Consider the following 22,285-nt stretch of genomic DNA (forward strand, 5'->3'; position numbering starts at 1 on the left):
CTCGCCACCTGGCCAGTGAACATACGGACACACAATATGGATAAGTAGGAGTATCTGGAGAAAACCCACATCAGCGGACAGGCAAAACGCAAATGGCACACGGAGAGAGCTGAGGGCGGGATTGCAGCCCCCAGTCCTGGAAGTGTGAGGCAAAATCGCCGCCCCCTTTAAATGTCCCTTGTGGGTAAATGTGCATATTTATTTCAATGTTTAATTTTTCAGAATATTCTGTTCTTTTCTAAAATACACCAAACACAAAGAAACAAACATTTAATCTCTCAGGCAAAATACTTTAAAACATACATAATTAAATATCGAGGAACCGAAAACTGAGGTACGTCATCCTGAAGCGGATCTGAACCCCTGCTTAGATGATGCTAAAATGGGCTGGTCGCTCACAGAAATAACATCTCCGAACATCCTGCTAAGATGCAGGTGGGCTCCGGGTTCGGGACACCAGCGTGCTCCACATCAAGGTCGCAGGTGCCCGATCCCAGCAGGACCTGGACGGCGCCTCACCTCCACAAAGAGAAACACTAAACAGGCTTCAGCGGGTCCGAATCAGTTTACTTTTACCATAACCCTAAGTATTAAAAGTAACTGATGGAAATCAGGTTAAACAAGGACATTCTTCAAGGTCACGGTCCAGCAGAAGCTTCAAAGTAGGACATGTGGCATAATCATCAAACAGTACACTTCAATTTGACCAATCGTAAATCTAACGCTGACAGCATTACAGTCCAACAGTAAATCCCAGCTGTGCAGCAAAAACATTTCTGGAGATGAGAAAAATAAATAAAATCCATTTTTCCTACCTGAGATGGTACACATTCTGTCTCCTTGCAGACAGCTCTATAATTCTTTGGCTCTAACTCACTACTCCACATCTAAGGTGCTGTCAGACTAAGGACCATGACCTGGTTGGTCATGCTGCTGCAGTGGATTTCAGAACTGACGGCCGGCCTTTCTGTTACAACCCCACCCACTTCCATGGCCACACCCCCTATTTAGGCCCCACCTTCCTGTCACACCCCCATCCCTGCTACTGCCCCACCCTCCTCTGGCAGCTCCACCCTCATCATGGCCCCACCCTCCTACCACATCCCCATCCCTGACACAGCCCCACCCTCCTACCACATCCCCATCCCTGACACAGCCCCACCCTCCTACCATATCCCCATCCCTGACACATCCCCATCCCTGACACAGCCCCACCCTCCTACCACATCCCCACCCCTGACACATCCCCATCCCTGACACAGCCCCACCCTCCTACCACATCCCCATCCCTGACACAGCCCCACCCTCCCACTGCAACCCTGCTTCCAAAAGCTGCTGTGTAATCATGCCAAACGCCAGGTTTATATTGGTCTTAATTATGTTCTGATAATCATCCACCTTCTCAGAGACTGCATCAGCACGCAGCTGAGAGAAGCACTGGGAAAATCTCTCCTTTCACATTCAGGACATAATTTGCCTTTATTAAATTTGTCTTATGAGAATGATGGTAAGTAATGATGAAGGCACTCTGGTACTATGTCAAACAGTAAGAAGAGACTGTCCTTCGGATACAAAGAGCATGAGGGTAGACTCAGTATGGTCGGCATAGCTTCAGAGGATGATCTGAAGAACGAAAGGCCAGGCAGAGTGTAAATTCTGCAGGCTGCCTCTTGGAGAAAGGGGAAGTCGGAACTGGAGGGGGTAGATATCAGGGCACTCCAAGAATCGCCCGACACCATAACATCCGACGGCAACTGCAGACTGGATCTGGCATTCACCTGCAAAAACCAGACGCTATGACCCCCTGACCCCTGAATGCAAGTAGATAAGGGATGGAAATATTCCAAGTACTGTGAATAGAAGGCATGTCTTTACACGAGCAGTGTAACACGGAGGACGAGAATGAAAACTGCAGCTCTCGAATCCCAGCACAGGTAAACAGATAAACAAAGATAAAAATGACCCGGATTTCCCTTAACGAGAAAAGTCAATTCACTTTCTATAAATCATATACTAAGAAAAAAAACAGTGTCCAAGGTTAAAGTCAGAGTAAAAAGACGAACATCTGCATTCCCGCCTGAAACCATTAGCTGCACTGGAGCACTATCCAATAAAGTCATACTCCTGCGTCATGTTTCAGGCCAGAGCCAACAGCATCCTCTCCCTCCTCACCCAAGCCGCTGCGGTTTTATTAACGATCCACGTTCTTCAGGTGTCAGCCCGAGGGAAAGAAGCAGAATATGGCGACCGATGGAGAAGAGACACGAACAACAGGTATGGTGGAAGTTTCAGACCTGAAGCCTGACACGCCACGCACAAGGACTGTCGCTTTAAGTCGATCAGAGCTGCTCTGATAAAAGCCGCATACATTAATAAAGAGTGTAATCAGCTAAATGAATTCAAAAACAGCAGTGCATCCTGTCTAAGCACTGGCGTGGACGTGTACATCAACCTCGATGTGTGGTGAAGATCTAGTAGAGGCATCAACTAAGCTGACTTGACATGAACATTGTACATACATGGTACTGGGCACCTCAACACCACAGCATTGTACACAACAGGAAACTAGAGTCTGTTCTGTGGAGTGCAGGGGGGGGCATTTAGAGCTATTTTAGAATTTCCATTTTCCCCGACCATTTTCCCAGTGCAGAGCCACAGTGAGCCTGCAGCTGCTCCCAGGAAGCACTGGGCACTGGGCAGGGGGGGACACCCTGGATGGGACGGAAGTTATTTTGGAACACAGTTCAAACTTTAAAAAGTGGTGTGGTGAAGGGGAGAAAAAAAAAAAAAGTGTACCAAGCTATAAATGCAACCTCAAAGTGTATTCACAGCACTTAAGTGTCATTAAGAATATGATATGTTAATAACATTTAATATTCTCTTTCATTGTTTGAAAAAAAAAGAAAAGAGTACACTAATCTTCATATCAAAGCATCAAGGGGAATTAAATATGAGATACAACGTGGGCCGTATTCAAACAAACGAATGCCGACAGGAACACGGACGGCCCCGATCTGCACTGTAACATGCTCTCGGGGATCCTTCTCCCAATCAGGCTTCGGCTGACGGCAGCGAGCCTCCCTGGCATCTTCCGTTACCGGGATCAGACACCAGCGTAACGAAAGGTCGCTGGTGAGCAGATCGCCACAGCAACTACACACTGCAGTGCCACCAAAACCTATGAGGGGAATAATAATAATTAAAAAACTATGTTTGATGGACCAACATATCAGAATTCAATAATCTGCCTGGGTAGGTCGGGCAGTGACCACCCTCAACCAAACACCATTTAATAGGTACCGGTGTAACAAGTATAATGAACAGGCCAAAACGCTTCAGATTCCACATATGATTTCTCTGCCCAGAAATGTCACATTTAAAAAAAATTTGCCCATGAAAATATTTTACACTTTTGTGTATTCCTTACACTTTCTGCCAACCTATGCCTTGTCATTATCTTTAAAAACCCACGTTTGGATTATCTACTGAAATGCAATGACTCAAACAAAAATATTTTTTCGTAGAAGCCAACAGAAAACCCCACTTAACTAGGTACCAAAATAAAGCTTGAAAAGCTACGTTTTTCATGAGATTCATAAGAAAACTCCCAATAAATGGCGGAAAACCGCCAAGGAAATGAAAGTGAGGTCCCCATTCATCAGGTCAGGGGTTACTCTCAAAAACTAAAGATAACGACTCAGAATTGTGTGTCATTATTTGGTATTAAAAAGAAACATTTAGAGCTATTAAATGTAACCTAGGCTAATTTTCACCTGCCAGGACCTACTTTTATTCAATGTTATTTAATGTGAAATGAAAAAACGGTGGGATTTACTCAGAAACAACATTACAATAGCAGGTACTGTGAGCCTTCTTTTCAAACACACTTCATCAGACTCCGTCTGAGTTTGTCTGGGCTGCTGAGCTCCTGTCCAGTCCAGCTGCGTCTGACATTTTACCAGAGGGAGAGATCCTTAAATCCGGAGATTCTTAAATCCCTCTCCACGTTCACCTTTCCTTCTCAAAGTTAATCCCGAGTACAGAGCATAAAGACAGAACCCCAGAGTGTTTTTCAGCTCTGTCCCAGAACACTGCCGTCCCCGAGCACAGCCGTATTTCCCGACTCCTGACAGGTCCACAGAAACCACAACCAAGACCAATCGCATCCCAAGGAACTCCAGTCATGGGAGATTTACCATCTCGAGTGGAGAGAAAAAAAATTCTTCAAGTAAGCACGCTCAATGTGATGCAGTGTCTATAATAATATAATCTTTATGAATGCACCCATGAAGCAGATTCAAGTCCAGACAGGGAGATCTGGGTCCCTTCCCTACAAAGGACAGCTTCGGCTAAAGGATGGAATCTCAAGGCATCCCTTCAAATAAGCTTTTGAAAACTGAAAACTTAGGGAAAACAACATTTTTAAAAGGAAATGACTTGCAATTTGTTGATCTTGATAATACCCAATATAATGTTACCTGGGTCTAACTTTTTTCCTAAAATACCAACGGCGTGTAACAACACCTGTACTGTAAGTAACACTGCCTTTGCTCAAGCCGACCTTGTGACATGCATTTACTATATAGGCTGTTTCATTCAGAAATGTACCTAAACCATAACCTTGTGGAATTTTATATAAGGCACGAGTGAGCACATTGGTATGACAAAGGACTTAACAGGGTATGTCATGATTAAATTTTACAGCTCAACCTAAAAATAACATGTTAATGCAGCACGTTAAGTCATAATGTGATATTATTTCTTTAATTGCGGTAACACATGCAGTATTTTGATACTTAAATGAGAGAACAGTGTGAGAAAAAAAAATCTTTAATAGAGACCAATAGCATTCCTTCCTGGTCGCAAACGATAGAAGAGCTTTGGGTCTGAAATGGCAGAGATTCCCAGAATTCACAGCTAAAAGCGAGAGATGCCGTTCGCACAGTGGTCACCAGTGCTCGCCTCCTATAGCTCACAGGGAGCCACTGAGTAGCTCACATTAAACTATTTAGAAATAGGATCAATTATGTTAATTTCATTTTTTCATTTACTTATATACAGTACGTGTACAGTACATTGGGGCACTACAAGGAGTCGGTCTTGGACGACGAGCGCTGTCCTGTCACGGCAGGCTGCACAGTGCACCGAAAACAGAATTACTCCACTCAAATTACAGTGTTACTCGGCCCCAACAGTCACTGCTCACCTAACCCCAGCTGCAGCCTGGCCACTGTACATACATCTCTGCTCTCATGCTTCTTCGTAAATTCCTATGTGTATCCATGTCTGACTCCACATTTATTGTCCCTGTCTGTACATATTGTACCTATACTGCTAAATGACATTTCACTGCTCAATGTGCAGTGACAATAAAGATTCTTCTTCGAGTCACAATTTGAAACCAAAAAAAAAAGACAAAAATCACTATATAAACATATCGATCTATACAGGTAAGGGGCTTGGGGATGAGGATCTGTGACCCCCCTGAGGGTCCAAAGAACAGCTTCTTAAAATAATAACATGCATGCAATGGGAAAAATGTTCACGAGGAAACCCCCCCCCCCTCCACAATTCCGGTAGAGATATATTTATGGTGGACGCTCCCCTGTTCATAGTGCAATTATTCATTGAGACCCCCCTCCCCCCTCGTTTGGATATATTACACCTCACTGCTGTCCTTAGTTATTAGTTTTATACAGTAGGGGTCCCTAAATCTACTGTGTTCAGTTGGTGGGGGTGGGGTCTCTGCTACACGAAAGGTTAAAAACCTCTGGTTTTGTCAATATTTTGAAACTGCACCACTGGGGAAACTGTTACACGTTACATGCTTCATTCATATGAATATTTAAATATTACTTTAAATATTTACTCTTACATTCAGATGTACCTGATGCACAACGCCAACAAATTCCTAAAACAAAACTCTGAACTTCCTTCACAGGCTAGATTAAACTCTGTGATATGTACAGTAATTAGGACAAAGCTTTGCAAAGTTACGCACATAATAACGTTTAGCTTCTTGTATTTTTATTTATTTGCTACCTAAAGGACCAAAATCACTCAAAACTTCAATGTGGCACTGAATCAACCTTAAGTGAACTTTAACCTCCAGGGCTTGGCAAGCTGTGTGTGTGTGTGTGTGTGTGTGTGTGTGTGCGCGCGCGCATATGACTGTATGCTGGTTAAGTGGTTGGAAGATGGATTTTAAATGAAGGAATTATGGTAATTATACCTTTAATGACATTTTCATATTTTCATATTTGAAGCATACCATTAATAAGCAAGCTACAATGAACAAAAAAGTCAGGAAACTGCAGCATCTTCCAGTCAGTCTGGCACCAATGGCATGAGTGGATGAATTTTATTCTTATTTACCTTAAGCTTCATTTCAAGCACAAGACGAGAGTCCAGCAGTGACCTGTGCTCTGAAAGCCAGCACAGCTAGGGGGCGATGGCCACATCGGCCCCCCACAGCCTCACAACCAGGTGACACCTAGGGTCCCACTCATTAATCAATGAACGACGAATTCTTGGGTGAATTAACAAATAGCTGGATGCTGTCTGGTTTCAGGTAGCGGTCACATTGATCGGCCGTCATTCCCTTGCGAGTGCCTGGCCGCCGTCAGCTCCAGCGGGGTGCCACAATGACCGAAGCCGTCTGCTAACTAACTCAGAGGAGGGTCTCTGGGGGCTAATCAGCCAAACAGCAGAAGACCATCCCCATTACGGCCCGATTTCAACAAAATACACAAGTAGGGGTATCACAACCAGAACACCAAACCTCATTCAATGTGGCATGTAGAAAATTCCCTCTTTTCCTAAAAACACGATAAAGCGAGGCGGCCCAGCAGGTGTCACTGTAGAGCATCAACGTCTCTGTATGTAGCTTGCGTTCTGTATGTAGCTTGCGTGCCCCATCGATGTTTACATGGGTTTCCTCCGGGTTCCCCAGTATCCTCTGGCTGTCTAAAACCACATGCCTAGATGAATGCATGTTTCTAAATGATACACAGTGGCATATGAATGAGTAAGATGGTTTGATTTGCTGGTATCCAGTCCAGATTGTCTCATGTCCCAAGCTTCCTGGGAAGGCCTCTGTAATGGCCCAAAAGCATGGCCACTGTACAGCCCTGCTCTCATATCCAGTCTGGAGCTGAGGTCTAGACCCAAGTACACATTTTTTCCCCCACACTCTGATGTCCTGCCTCACCATGATCCAGTGGTTCTCAACCTTTTTTGCACCGTGACCCAATTGTTACCATGCCAGCTCAGTTCTGACCCTATATCAAGTATAGGTCTAAATTAACACTATGATCAAGCACACAGTGGACTCTGCAATTTAAGCCAATCAATGCCTATTGCACAAATCTGATTGGATGTGCGAGTGAATTTTAAATTAAGCATCTGTGGTTTGGCTTCACGGATTGGTTGAGTGTTCACTAGTTTTGAACTATGTAGTTGCAGATCTAATACATGTTTATATAGATTAATTCTAGTATTGGGGCTGGAAAATCTGATTGTGGATCAGGATAGGAGCTAGCTGGTTCTAAAATGCTACATTTTCAACTCTGCCTCGTGACCCTTTCAGAACTTGCTGCAACCCAAATTTGGGTTGTGATCCATGAGCTGAGAATCGCTGCACTAGCACATCTGTTCTCCACTGACCTTTCAAGAAGTTCACCCCCTGGTGGCAGAGGACCCACACTGCACCCAAAGCATGTCACAAGACACTTCTGATACTTCTGCGACAACTCATCGATAAGGCTGATAATAATTTGTAATAAAAATTTTGTCATTGGTTCGTTGCATTTTTGCAGTTTGCTGCATAAATTACGTATGACATCACCACCTAGCAACCTTAACACTGGTGCGTTAAGCCAACTTCAGTTTTTTGCAAACTGATGTCTGAATTCAGAGAGAGGGATGTTATTTTCCAGTTGTTAACATACATTTCCGCATGCTCACTTGGAAATGTGGGGGAAAAAACATTTTAAAAGTTTGTGTAATTATGAATAAATAACCATGGATTTACACCAGAAAAAAAACTCTAATAAAAGGGGTCTCGTGGTTTAACATTCTTCATTTACAAGCAATTTCCGCTTGTGAAGCAGTGTATTTACACCCACTAATCTAAACCCAATAGAGGACTCTGATTGTTCTAATGGCTTCCATGGATGTCAGCCTCGCTTGGGGGTTAAGCTCCAAGGTGGCTCCAGGACAGTGTTGAGTGGTTATCCAGGTAATGGTCTGTAGCCTCACCTCACACCCGATGGCCCTCAGAGACCACATCAAGAGATCCAACCTTCCTCCAAGAGCACTGGGACACACGAAAGGACCTCTGTGTTCAGGAGGCTGAGGCGAAGGAAACACCCGAGGTACGTGAGAATGAAACTCCGACAAGTGCTCTTGTTAGTATTTCTGTTCCAAGAATAACGTACAGCGATTTAAGTGCAAACCAGCGGCGTTTGTGCAACATGCATAACTGATGCGAATGACAGCACGGCGTGAGGCGCGGCCCGTCTGATCAAAACCTGCAGACTTCGGGGGAAAATGCGCAACGCTTTCCGCTTCATTACCTCACGTCAGCGGACAACGGCAAGCAGCGTGAGTCCGAATAAAAGCCTCTATTGAGAAAGTAAACGATGCAATGTAATAACAGAGCAATGCTGAGAAGAGCTATGAGCCTACATGCTGAATCAATAAATACCGCACAATTCAATAAACGTCCTTTTTTAACGCCTGCCCTCCTCCATTTCGAGCTCTTTACGTGCTGCTAAAATATTATATTCCAGGCTGAAAGAGTTCCTAGAGGAACTTCCATCTCCTGTGTGATGCATTATAGATGGCCCGTGCTGACATAAAAACCACTATAACGATCAACTGGCCGAGCTAATTCAAAAATGCGTCTCTTCGTGTCACACGCCCACCTGCATCATTCTGTCTGACCATCAACAAGGCCAGGTCAATGGCTAACCCAGTTCTATAAGCCAATCAGCTACACCTAAATACACAAATGCATAAATACATACATTAAAACAACCGAATTTAATCTGAGTTTTTCCATTAGTTAATACTGTTAGGCAATAGCAGAGTCGCGCATCATCAGCGAGCTACTGTATGTACGCAGGCCCATAACTACTGTATGCAGCACTGATGCTATGAATATATTAATGGGTTATATTTAATATTTCCTGCCCTTTTAGTATAGGTGATTAATAGGCCTACGATTTTAACCAAAAAGTTCTCTTTATATAACAAGATGGACTTCAATAACCTGTTTAAAATTAAATTGAAAATAAAAAATATGTATTTTATTAAGAATGAAACAACCAAATTAGTTCACGAAACCACGGCATTGCACTGCTTGTGCCCTATTATTCCCATTCAAACATACATCTTGATTATTTCTGTGTATAAATCGGGGGAATACTATAGCTATACAGTTGTGTCCATTAATCATACATTAATCATCTGTTAAAGCACATTGGTACTTCTTGGACAAAGCATATCGGTTTCTGATTATAGATATACTTATTTACTTTAGCTGACTTTGTTAGGAAAAACTTTATCTACTAAGTAGCGAATCCAAATAAAAACATAATCCTACGATAATACCTATAACTCTTAAGCAGTAATATAGGCAGTTGAGGTTAGAAGACCGGCGAAAACCCCCGGAAGCGGCGCGGTCGGTCAGCATCCCTGATTCACAGTAAAACAGGCGTTAGAGCTGCGGCGACTCCGCCGGGCAGGAACAGCGATGTCAGCCGCCTTCCCCGCTCCCTGACAGGAGTCACAATCTCACGGCTTCCTCGCTCGATCGGCTCGTTTCCTTCCGAAGAAACGGCGCATATTTCTGCATATAGATTAAGGGAAGAGAGGGACTCCGTACATCCACAGCACCCTTCAAAGCTCAGGCTGACGGTCTAACTCACCACGGGCGTTCCTGTACTTTAATTTTACTTACCGTTACTGTTTCGGTGCTATTTGTTTAGAGCTATAATAACTTCCATAAATAATATATAAGTATTGCATATTTAACGTCCAATCGATATAATCGAAAGCTCCCAGAAGATCCCGGCAAATTTTCTGCATTTTTCCCTATAAAAATTTTCGCTTTCCTATAAAAAGTCCGGTAAGTACAAATCCACATAAAGTCCGTCTTTCGGGGGAAAAAAACAGACTGGGAAAAAATACACGGAGACATTAAATGCACTGTCATATATATTATGCATGTATTTTTATAGACATGGGCATATAGCTTAATATGCAAAGTTTATAGTAAAATATAATACAGTATGTGACTGAACAGCCACAATACATTAAAATATGGCGGATTTTAATTCCCATTATGAACACTTAACTATCACATAATGACTGCTCAACTTTATTAGGAAAAAGCAAATATGCACAATAATGGGTTCAAACTGACTGATGGGATTTTGATTTAATGGGTAACAGAAAGCGGAGAATTAAGTCATCCAGTATCACCTCTTATCTCATGTATATTATTGCAAACTGTCATCCACTGTTCAACCCAAGCAATCGGTTAAAAGACTTTACTAGCAATTAAGAAGATAGCCTTATCTTTTATTTACCTCCCGGGGGTTTATTTTTCCCAAGTTTGTTCCGATATTTTCATTAACGGTAAATACGTCCACGAGTAACATTTTCCGGAACAAACGTGCCATTATACTTTTGCGGAAAAAAATATTTTAGATAGAAACCAGTCTTCTTCACCACGCACACAAAAAACCCACGCACCTATGCTGAAGTACCAATCAAACCATCGACAGCTGAAATCTACAATTTATAAATGCCTGAATTTAAACCAAAGCCGTGACGCGAGCATCTGGGCAATATTGTAGCACAAGCGGTTGAGTTCAAAGTGACTTTCCGCAATTCAGACATCACATGCACCGTAAAGATAACTAGAATTCCTACCTGTGAGCATGCTGCCGCTTCACCGCAAGTGAGCAACCCCAGCTCCAGCCCTGCCTCTCTGGAGTCCAACCCCTCCTTATGGAAATACCCTCGACCTAACAGTGTTAGGGAGGGTTTGTGCGTGACGACATATATCTGCGTCGCAAAAACAGGAATATGCGTCATAACTCACAGACTACTGCTTACTGTAGTTCGCTGAAATAACATTTAGGCGCGAAGGGCATGTCTGCTTCGAATTTCTTTTTTTGTTTTTACACTGGGCAGATAATGTCCGTGTGTCTTTCAACCGCTTGTCCAAGTATAGTCTTGTAGGGAAAACATAATATAAGAAATAATTGCCTTTTTATACTCCAGGGCATTGTAACATTGGATACACACTCATACACGTTATGCATGGTTTGAAGTACAGGTTATAGGAACATGAACATACTGTACTTTTATTTTAAACAATAACCATATGAATACTGGCAATACCAGGGTAGATCACCAAGTTGTATTAATTAACCTTATTGCTTTTGTTCACTATGAGACACCGTACTTAAAATTTTAATACGTAACTTAAGGTTCGTATGTTATTTTATCGGTGCTGTATGCATGGCTATGTGTAGCATGTTCATTGATTGAACCAATAAAACATTTATCCCAATAAAACATGTTACCATCGGACGTAGTCAGTGTGCTGGTCAATAACGCATTGTAGCGCCGGTGTTCTGACGAGTTGAGCTACCTATCGAGACGTGCTATCGAGCCTTTCTGCGCATGTGCAGTTTCACCGTTTTGGGATTAGGGTTAGGTTTTATGGGTTAGGGTTAGGGTTAAAGGAAGGGTTTTAGGGTTTTTTGGGGGGTTAGGTAAGAGTTAGGGTTAGGGCTATCGATTAGCACTACGGTAGCCTACCTCGACAAAGTAGCTCAACTTGACAGAACACCGGCATTCCTTGCGAGCGTTCGTGTATGTGTATAAATATATATACAGTATATGGTTTCGGTGCTCGTTGAGTATTACAATCCAAGGACTACACTAAAGAGCGTGTTCTCTTCCAGCGAACAAGTCTCCTAGTCCTTAGATGCTCGCTATACCTTAGTCGCCCTGGGTGTACAATATTTTACAACCAGACCCCCTACCAGCATTCCCATTAGGTACCAACCCCTTAAAATATTTTCAGAACTGACTTATACGTCTAAGGTAATTTAGGACTGGATGGCATAATGACCTCAGTTTTAGGGGTCGAATCGCACCACCTGTGTCTGTGTGTGTGTAATATACATATATATCCTCCCTATGTTCCATACTTTTCTTGCGGGTTCTGTGGTTTCCTCTGGCAGTCAACACTTGACAAGATGAATTTGTGTCTCAAAACATTGTACAGTGTTTTATGAGTGTCTTACAATGTATGTATGCCTGATGTTCAAATTGTATTTTTGGATTAAGCCTGCTTAGTTGATCACTGTTGCAGTCAGATAGGTGGCCTTATGAAGATAATATCAACGGAGCAGGTCACAGTAATATGAATTAGATAACTGATGTGAGATTTAATAAATTAGGAAGACTGGCCAAGCCGTAGTCCTGCTGTACATGATGTCAGGCTGAGGGGGCTAAAATAGCAGCTAGCTCAGGGTTCTTCAACTCTGGACCTCGATTCCAAATCCAGGCCGTGTTTTCAGTTCTCCCAGGTAGTTGTTTAATAATTACTGATTCTGATTGGTCAGAGGCTTCACACCTGACTGACAGGTAAAGGAAGGCTGGAAAACCAGCAGTGCTTGGACCTCGAGGACCGTGAGTTGAATAACTGAGCTAGCTCATCCATGGGTCTGAAGGTTGACCAAGTATAGCGCTCAAGGTGCACAGGGGTTTCATCACTTTTCCTTCATCCTCAGACCATCACTGCTTCTTAGAAACATTTCAGCTGCTATGTCAAATGTAAAGCGGGAATGAAATGAAATGTATTCTTAGTTTTGATTATTTAATAATATATAATGCAATAATCAGTTGTTCTTTTGACAGGTTCTGAACAGCACCATTTGTAAACTATAAACTGGGTGGGTGGCAATTGAACAACATTGGGTTGGACCACGTTCCATTGCTTTCCCACGGCATTCTGGGAGATCAGTCATATCACACCATCCCACACAGCTGTTTCAAGCTTTCTCCTGGCACGCTGCTGACTTTGACTGGACTCCCACCCTGAATATCATTTTAAATTGTAATAATATCAGTTAAATGTCAACATTGCCCCCAATGAGTTGCTACTGGTATGTAAATCAACAGAAAATGTAGACTGGTTAAAAATGCTATTTGAATTTTTAATACATTGTCTTCTTTGCAAAACTCTTCCCAGTGAGGGTCTCCAGCCATCCTTTCCTTAGCTAACAAACTAGCTCCTTCTGGAGGATCCCCAGACCTTCTCCAGTCAGCTGGGAGGTACAGCCCCACCAGCATGTCCTGGGTCTGCCCCGGGGCCACCATCCAGGGGGTCATGCCTGGAACAGCTTCCAGAGATGGGTAAAAATACAAGAAAATGTATTTTGATATAAAATATCATATTTGTAAGTGTATCAAAATAAACTACAAAATACAGCCATCCAGCAAAGTATCAAAATAAACTACAGTATTTTGTATTTAAAAAACAAAAATACATTTCACATATTTTGTTATGTATCAGCCTGTTCCATCACAAACACACGTCCTCAAATGGCCAAACATAACAGCAACATTTTTTGTACTGCTTAACACAATGGTGTTTCTAGCTCGTGTGGAGTCCTGTGCAAACCTCCCCGCCTCCCCCCCAAGCCACCCCCAGCCAAAAAAAACACCACTCTACACTGTCACTTTTATTAAGAATTTTGGAATAATGTAAATAAATAATGATAAATTTAAAACTGATTTTACTAATTTTACTGATTTTACCTGTGGTCAACCCACCCCTGCCCCCTCTCGTAATCTCAATAACATGCCATAAAAATCAGCAATAGAAAACCGATCACGCAAACGTCACCACAAAACTTTTTTGTGCGGATGCCCTGTGCCACCACCGGCAAGATGCCACCCAGGCCAGCTGCCCATGTCACCCATACTTAAACCCACCAGTGCCTTAACAAGACACAAAACAACTGTGAAACCAAACAAAAGACTCAACAAAATATTCTGAAGTCTTAAATATACTGTATGATAACCACTCACATAATGGTAAGTCAGTCAAATGATAAAGTAACAGGCCTAATAACAAACTAAAGGATTTACCTTTTTCCAATATAAGACAAAACTGCTTCATTTGTATCACATATGCAAATAATTCACAACAACATTTGAAAGGAAAATGACTAAAACAATTTAAGCGCTTTAAACACTCAGCAATATCTTAAAAAATTTAAACACAAATAGCCCTAAATGGAGCTTGTAAGCCCTTTCATTTAACATAAGTGATGAACTATTGGCGCAATAATTGGCACATCTAGACAATGATACACAGTAACAGTAATCATTATTATATAATAAAATACATTTAAAAATAAAGATTTCTTATTCATTAATTTAATATTAATAATTAACCATTAATATGTTTAATCATAATAATATTGTTGTGCCGAGCAGGGACGGAACGGAGACAAAGGTGCAGACGTCAGGGTATCGGGGAATATGGGGTTTAATTACAGGTAAGGCAGGCAAAACGCAGACGGACAATACAATGACCGGACTGGGGAAACAAACTGACTAAATGCATAAGTTATGTAAATGTTACAAGTGGCTAATATAGTGGCACAGTGGTACAGTGGTTTATGCTGTTGCTTTACACCGCGTTCATCGTTCATTGTTCCTGGGTCAATCCATATAGCCAAAGGGGAGCCTTCTAGGTTGAATTCGCGTGTCATTCTTACTGTATAATGTTATTCTGTATTTATTTGATCTCCGTAAAATTCTTTCAATAGCATCCATGTGAAATGTTCTGCACAAATAACTTGTCTTTGCTTATTAATAATAAACTTTCAAAGTAGACTGTGACTAAACAAAATATAAAAATGTCTTCCTGTTCATATTATTTTAACGGATTTTTTCATTGCATTTCATGTTTGACCTTTGTAATATGGGTATGCTTTTATTTGATTTATTTTGGAATTAATTGGAATTGTCATGCCCCGCTCGTCTGATCCTCCCCTCATCTGCCCCGAACAAGATGAACAAGACGCCTCACCTTAGCAAGGCGGAATACTTGGACCTCACTAATGAGGTAATCTATTAGCTGCAACAGCCTGAGGTCCAGGAGGTCCCCGCGGCTCTCGCTCTGGCTGCTCATACCAGGGATATGCTGGAGCATATGTCCCCATTCGAGGATGCACACCATGCGAAAGAGGTGCGCAAAAACTTACAGCGGCTCAGAAGAGGGGTGGCGGAGGCGAATATGCAGCAGGTAGCCCTAGACAGTGGACTCTCCTAGGGTCCACTGTCTGAGCTGCCGAAGTGCCCCCGACAGCAGGGAAAAAGAAAAAGCAGAAGACAGGAGACGCCGGAGGTCTTCCTAGGGGCCGTCTCAGTCTCCACTGCCTGCCCTGCTGTGTATTGGGAAGAATTCCTCCTGATTCTTGATCCGGCAGTGATCGTGCCTGACGTCACTGCTGCCACTTCGCCCGAGCAGACGCCCGAAGCTTGTCTGCCTGCCGCTTCGCTGCCAGCACTGGCAGCTTGCCCATTTTTGGGGACGTGCCTGGCTGTAAATGGGGCCAGGTCCATTCGGGATGCCATCCTGCGGGTCTCCAGGTTCCTCAAACGGGTGGCGCCCGCTGTCATGGCGCAAAGCCCAACTCCGTCCCCCGTAGTTCCTGTGCCAGCGGTTCCTGCTGCGCCACCTGAGGTTCCTGTGCCGCCAATTCCTGCTCTGCCCCCCGAGGTTCCTGTGCTGGTGGTTCCTGCTCTGCCCCTGAGGCTCCTATGCCGGGGGTTCCTGCTCTGCCCCCTGAAATTCCTGCTCCACCCGTTCTAGTCCCTGCCCTTGATCTCCCAGACTCTGCTCTCGTGCCCCCAGCCACTGTCCCCGAGGAGGCCCCTGATCCCGGATCCTGCTCCCATGCCCCCAGCTCCCATAGCCCCAGTTCCTGTCCCAGAAGAGGTCCCGGACTATAGGACCACCGCTCCTTCCCCCTTGGTGGAGGAGGAGCTCGAGTGGGACCCCTCGAAGATTTCCCTGATGGCCCCATTGGACCCCTCCGGTGGAGTACCCCAGCCACCAGCCCAGCGTGGCAGATCCCGGCCAGGCTCCCGCCTCTCGGTCTCCCAGAAAGGGAGAGGACACCAGCGCCGGGGTCTGGTACCGCCCACTCTGCCCCCTGGCTTGCCTTCAGTCCCCCTGGCTCCAGCTCAGTGGTTGCCTGCGGGTCCCCCTGGCTTCGGCTCAGTGATTGCCTGCGGTCCCGCCTGCGGCGCTTTGTCGGCCAGCTGCGATACTGCCCTTGGCACCTCGTCGGTTGCCTGCGGGTCCCCCATCTGCCACTCCTCGGTTGCCTATACCTTGGCCGGCATTGGCTACACCTTCGCCTGCCACAGCTTCTGTTCCCTCCTCCCCTCCGCCAGTGTCCCCTTCACCTTCCTCTTTGCCACCTACGTTGGTCCCTCTGCCTTCCTCCTCGCCCCCTCCGACGTTCCCTCCTGCTCCCTCCTTGCACTCGCTGAGGGTCCCTCCTGCTCTGGCCTCATGGTCGCCTGCTGCCCCTGCAGCTTCCGCCTCTCACCTTCCAGGGTTCCCTCTGGCTCCCCTTTTCCCCCTGCCTTGTGCCTTTTTGCCCCTTGCCTTTGTGCCCCCGGTGTTTGCTCTTCGTCCCCCTGTGCCTTTGTTCCCTTCTGGTCCCTGTGTGCCCCCTGGTGTTGTCCCTCCGTTGTCCCCTTTTGTGTTCCTGGGTCTTGTGTTTCCGTCTCTGGTGTCTCTTTGTCATAATACTGAGGTCACCAAACCAGACACCCTCAACGCCCTGACTGCGCCTAGAAATTCTGTCCATAAAAGTTGTGAACAGAATCTGTGACAAAGGGCAGCCCTGGCGGAGTCCAACCCTCACCAGAAACGAGTCCAACTTACTGCCAATAATGTGGATCAAGCTCCGACACCGGTCGTACAGGGACCGAACAGCCCTTATAAGGAAGCCCGGCACCCCATACTCCCAGAGCACTCCACACAGGACTCCCCGAGGGACACGGTCGAATGCCTTCTCCAAGTCCACAAAGCACATGTAGACTGGTTAGGCAAACTCCCACGCACCCTCCAGGGCCCTGCCGAGACTATAGAGCTGGTCCACTGTTCCACAGCCAGGGTGAAAACCACACTGCTCCTCCTGAATCTGAGGTTCGATAATCTGGCGGACCCTCCTCTCCAGGACCCCCGAATAGACCTTAACAGGGAGGCTGAGGAGTATGATCCCCTATTGTTGGAATACACCCTCCGGTCCCCCTTGAAGAGGGCGACCACCAGCCCGGTCTGCCAATCCAGAGGCACTGCCCCCGAAGTCCACGCAATGCTGCAGATGCGTGTCAACCAAGACAGCCCTGCAACAACCAGAGCCTTGAGGAACTCTGGGCAGATATCATCTAACCCCGGGGCCCCGGCCACCAAGGGGCACCGAGGCGACCTCCGCCCCAGAGATAGGGGAGTCCACTCCAAAGTCCCCAGACTCTGCTTCCTCATTGGAAGGCTTGTCGGTGGGATTGAGGAGGTCTTTGAAGTATTCCTTCCATTGACTCACAACGTCTTGAGCTGTGGTCAGCAGCACCTCATCCCTACTATAAACAGTTTGATGCTGCACCACTTTCCCACACTGAGCCACCAGACGGTGGAGCAGAATCTTCGCGAAGCCATGCGGAAGTCGTTCTCCATGGCCTTGCCAAACTCCTTCCACAACTGAGTTTTTGCTTCAGCGACCGCCGAAGCCTCGTTCCACTTGCCCCCCACCCCACTCATCAGCTGCCTCTGGAGTCCCACAGGCCAAAAAGGCCTGATAGGACTCCTTCTTCAGCTTGACAGCATCCATCACCGCCGTTGTCCACCAGTGGGTTCAGGGATTACCGCCGTGACAGGCATCGACCGCCTTACGGCCACAGCTCTGGTCCTGGGACATGGGCGAAGTTCTGCCGGAGGTAGGAGTTGAAGCTTCTTCTGACAGGGGATTCTGCCAGACGTTCCTAGCAGACCCTCACTATACGCTTGGGCCATCCAGGCCTGACTGGCTTCCTCCCCCACCAGTGGAGCCAACCCACCACCAGGTGGTGATCGGTTGACAACTCCACCCCTCTCCTCACCCGAGTGTGCAATACATGTGGCCGCAAGTTCGGTGACTCGACCACAAAGTTGATCATCGAACTGCAGCCTAGGGTGTCCTGGTGCCAAGTGCACATATGGACACCCTTATGTTTGAACATGGTGTTCATTACGGACAGTCCGTGACAAGCACAGAAGTCCAATAACAAAACACCACTCGATAGGGCCGTTCCTCCCAATTATGGCCCTCCAGGTCTCACTGTCATTGCCCACATGAGCATTGAAGTCCCCCAGCAGAACAAGAGAGTCCCCAGGAGGAGCGCCCTCCAGCACCCCTTCCAAAGACTCAGTCAGGACCCGTCCCCTTACCAGAAGGGGAAGGGAGTCTACCCTCTCGTCCACTGCGATAAACCCCAATGTACTGGCACCCAGCAAGTGGGCAATAAGTATGCCCACCCCTGCTTGACGCCTCTCCCCGCGAGCAACTCCAGAGTGGAAAAGGGTCCAACTCCCCTCAAGGAGACTGGTTCCAGAGCCCAAGCTGTGCGTTGAGGTGAGCCCGACTATATCTAGTTGGAACCTCACAACCTCGTGCACCAGCTCAGGCTCCTTCCCTACTAGAGATTTCATTCCAGAATCGTGAATTCTGATTTAATTGATTTTTCATTTTCTGCAAGTTGTGGAGGGAGTAGCTTGAGCAGAGGTCCCTAGCCACCACCTCTGGGGGAATATTAACGCATTTCCAGCCCATCTGAGAGAAATTATCTCTTCAGTGTGTCCTGGGTCTGCCCCGGGGCCTCCTCCCAGTTGGACATGCCCAAAACACCTCCCCAGACAGTCATCCAGGAGGTATCTTAGATAGATGCCCAAACCACCTCAACTGGCTCCTTTCGATGCAGAGGAGCAGTGGCTCTACTGTGAGCCCCTCCTGAATGTCTGAGCTCCTCACCCCATTTCTAAGGCTGAGCCCAGACACTCTGAAAGGAAATTCATTTCTGCTACTTGAATCCGCGATCTCCTTCTTTTGATTTTTCTAACCCCCACAAAGAACTGTGAATGCAATGAAAAACCAAAGTGTCAAAACTCTCATATTTTGTGTGGATACTTGTGGCTATGGTTAGGGCTTGGTATTAAGTTGGGATTAGAGTTTTCCCAATAGAAATGAATGGAGAGTCCCCACAAAGATATAATTACAAACCTGTGTATGTGTGTGTGTATGTGAGTTATGTATATATTACAATGTTTTTTTAAGGGGTTTAAATTATGTATATCAACACAAAAATGGTTAGCTGACCACAGAATCAAGCTACTGCCATGGCCATCTCAGTCCCCTGACCTTAACCCCACTAAGGAGAGGGCCTAGGACCCTGTATGATTTGGAGAGATTCTGTAAAGAGGAATGGTCTCAGATGCTTTGATCTTAATCACATTGTCTCTTTAGTCAAAATTTTCTATTTTATTTCACAACCTGGATAATGACCCTTAGAAAGTAATTTTATATCAGTAGGAGATATTTGCTTTAACCACTCGATCATAGGTAATACCTAATTCTGATCAGTTATGTTCAAATAGGTAACCTCTATCATTTGTGGATACATTGGCATCTGCCTAAATCTGGAACTCAGAAGCATGCACAGAGGTTTAAATATTTATGCAAATAGGTTTCTACTTTCTTTAACTTTAATGCAGCAAATGATTAGTTAGCTCTTAACTAAATGCTTATAAATGTCTTATTAAGAATTTGTGAATGATTTGTTCATCATGAACTGCAGGCTTTTAAATGTCTTATTCAGGTTTTGTAAATGATTAGGTAATGTTTAAGATAATAATAATAATATGTGAACATTATGTGTGTGTCACGCCCCGCTCCGTCCGCTCCTGATGTGTGCCACGCCCACCTCGTTACCTCGTGTTCAGCCCTATTGTGATCACCTGTGTCCTATTAAGTCTAGCTTGTCTTTTGTATTTAGTCCTCGTCTGAGTCAGTCTTCCCCAGACTTGTCATTGTATTGTCCGTCGATGTCCGTGTCTTGTGCATTAAACCCAGCTTTACCTGAAGTCCTGGCTTGCTCGCCTGCTTCCCTACTCGCTCACCCGCGAACCGTGACAGAATGACAAGTCTCCTTTACAACGCAACGCAGCAGGGCGAGGACCTCTGGCTCGTCCTGCTGCATGAGGTCGCGTTTTGGCGAGAGCTGCCGGAGGTCCAAGAGGATCCCGGCTGCTACGCTCTGGTCAAACGGAGCGAGGAGCTCCTCCAGGGAGTAAACCCTCGAACAGAGGAGCGTAACATGGCGGAAGTACGCTCCCTCCTGCAGCAGCTCGGCCGCCGGGTAAGAGAGAAGCGGCTCCAGCCTCTCGCCTGCACGGCGGTAACTCCGCCCCCTCCTACCGGTCCCGCACGGCGAAAGAAGAGGCGAAGGGGAAAAGGGGCAAACGCCGCCCCGACGCTCTTCATAAGAGCCTGCTCTCTTCTCCCTGCCTGGGACGACATCGCTACTGCTGGCCTGGCCGGCTTCCATGCGGAGAAGCCACCTCCGCTGGAGGCTTATTTTTATCGGCCGGAGCGCCTGGGTTTAGGCGGAATTCGCGCCATGAGAGACGGCATTCCTCGGCTCCCCAAAGCCCTTAAAGGGACCACGCCTTCTCGCTCGGCGCCCCTCCTGCCGCCCGTGCCGAACCTACCGGCCGCACTGCCTCCTCCGGATCCGACCGATCCGGACCTGCCGGCCACGCCGCCTGCTGCCGCCGCCGATCTGCCCACGGTTGCGCTGCCTGCTGCCGCCGCCGATCTGCCCGCGGCTGCGCTGCCTGCTGCCGCCGCCGATCAGCCAGCAGCACCGCCCGACCTGCCCGTCCTGCCTGTCCTCCCTGCTGCAGCTGCCGCCGCTCTGCCTGCGGCACCGCCTGCTGCAGCTTCCGCCGCTTTGCCAGCGGCACTGCCTTTCCTGCCTGCTGCAGCTTCTGCCGCTCTGCCCGCGGCACCGCTTGCTGCAGCTACTGCCGCTTTGCCAGCGGTCCCGCCTGTCCTGCTTGACCCGCCTGTCCTGCCTGGTTTGCCTGCAGTCCCTGTGGCTGGCCCCGCTCTGCCTGCTGCACTAACCGCCGCGGCGCCCCCTGCCGGCCGCGTGGAGGCCGAGCCCGCCGAGGCGCCCCCTGCTGGCCACGTGCTGGTGGCGCCCGCCGAGGCGCCCCCTGCTGGCCGCGTGCTGGTGGCGCCCGCCGAGGCGCCCCCTGCTGGCCACGTGCTGGTGGCGCCCGCCGAGGCGCCCCCTTCTGGCCGCGTGCTGGTGGCGCCCGCCGAGGCGCCCCCTGCTGACCACGTGACAGCGGCGCCCGTCCTGCCGGCACTGGAACTGCCTGTCTCGCCTGTCCTGCTGGCTCCTGAACTGCCTGTCTCGCCTGTCCTGCTGGCTCCTGAACTGCCTGTCTCGCCTGTCCTGCCGGCTCTTGACCTGCCTGTCTCGCCTGTCCTGCCGGCTCCCGAATTGCCTGAGGTGGCTGCGGGTGCGCCCCCTGTTGGCCGTGTGATGGCGGCACCCGCTGAGGCGCTCCCTGCTGGTAGCGGGCTGGCGGCGCCCGCCGAGGCGCCCCCTGCTGACCGGACGCCCGAGGCACCTGCCCAGGCGGCCCCTGCTGGTCGCACGCCTGCAGCTGCCTCCTCTTTTCCTGAGGTGCCCGCCGAGGCGCCTCCTGCTGGCTACCTGCCCGCGGCCCCGTCTGAGGCCGCCCCTCCAGTCCTGCCCGCGGCCCTGTCTGAGGCCGCCTCTCCCGTCATGCCCGCGGCCCTGCCTGAGGCCGCCTCTCCCGTCCTGCCCGCGGCCCTGCCTGAGGCCCTGACACCCTCGCCAGTACCCCGGCAAGGCCGACGCCCCCCAGGACCCCGCCTCTCCGTCTCCAGCAAGGGACGGGGACATAGGCGTAGGGCCCGGGTCCCGCCCGCCCTGCCCCCTGGCTCGCCCGTTCGGCCCCTGGCTGTGGCTCGGTGGCTGCCTGCGGGTCCTCCGGCTCGGGGTCGGCGGTCCCCTCCGGGTCCCCCCCTGGATCCTCGGTGCCGGTCCTCGGTCCCGCCTCCGGGTCCTTGTCGGTCGCCTCCAGGCCCCCCTGCTC

At 47.6% G+C, this 22,285-nt stretch overlaps 1 long non-coding RNA gene across 1 annotated transcript in view; it reads right to left on the bottom strand.

The window, feature by feature from the left end:
- The window catches only part of LOC140578209 (uncharacterized), an 86,822-nt gene extending 75,153 nt beyond the window's left edge, over positions 1–11,669 (bottom strand). Inside the window, exons 1-2 of the long non-coding RNA XR_011982300.1 lie at positions 11,601–11,669; positions 10,942–11,076 (exon numbers count right to left, since the gene is read on the bottom strand). This is a non-coding gene — a long non-coding RNA (uncharacterized lncRNA). The remainder of the gene's footprint in view (positions 1–10,941; positions 11,077–11,600) is intronic.
- Positions 11,670–22,285: the final 10,616 nt, after the last annotated feature.

This window comes from Paramormyrops kingsleyae, chromosome 13 (genome assembly GCF_048594095.1).
Source record: "Paramormyrops kingsleyae isolate MSU_618 chromosome 13, PKINGS_0.4, whole genome shotgun sequence".
Classification (NCBI taxonomy): Eukaryota; Metazoa; Chordata; class Actinopteri; order Osteoglossiformes; family Mormyridae; genus Paramormyrops; species Paramormyrops kingsleyae.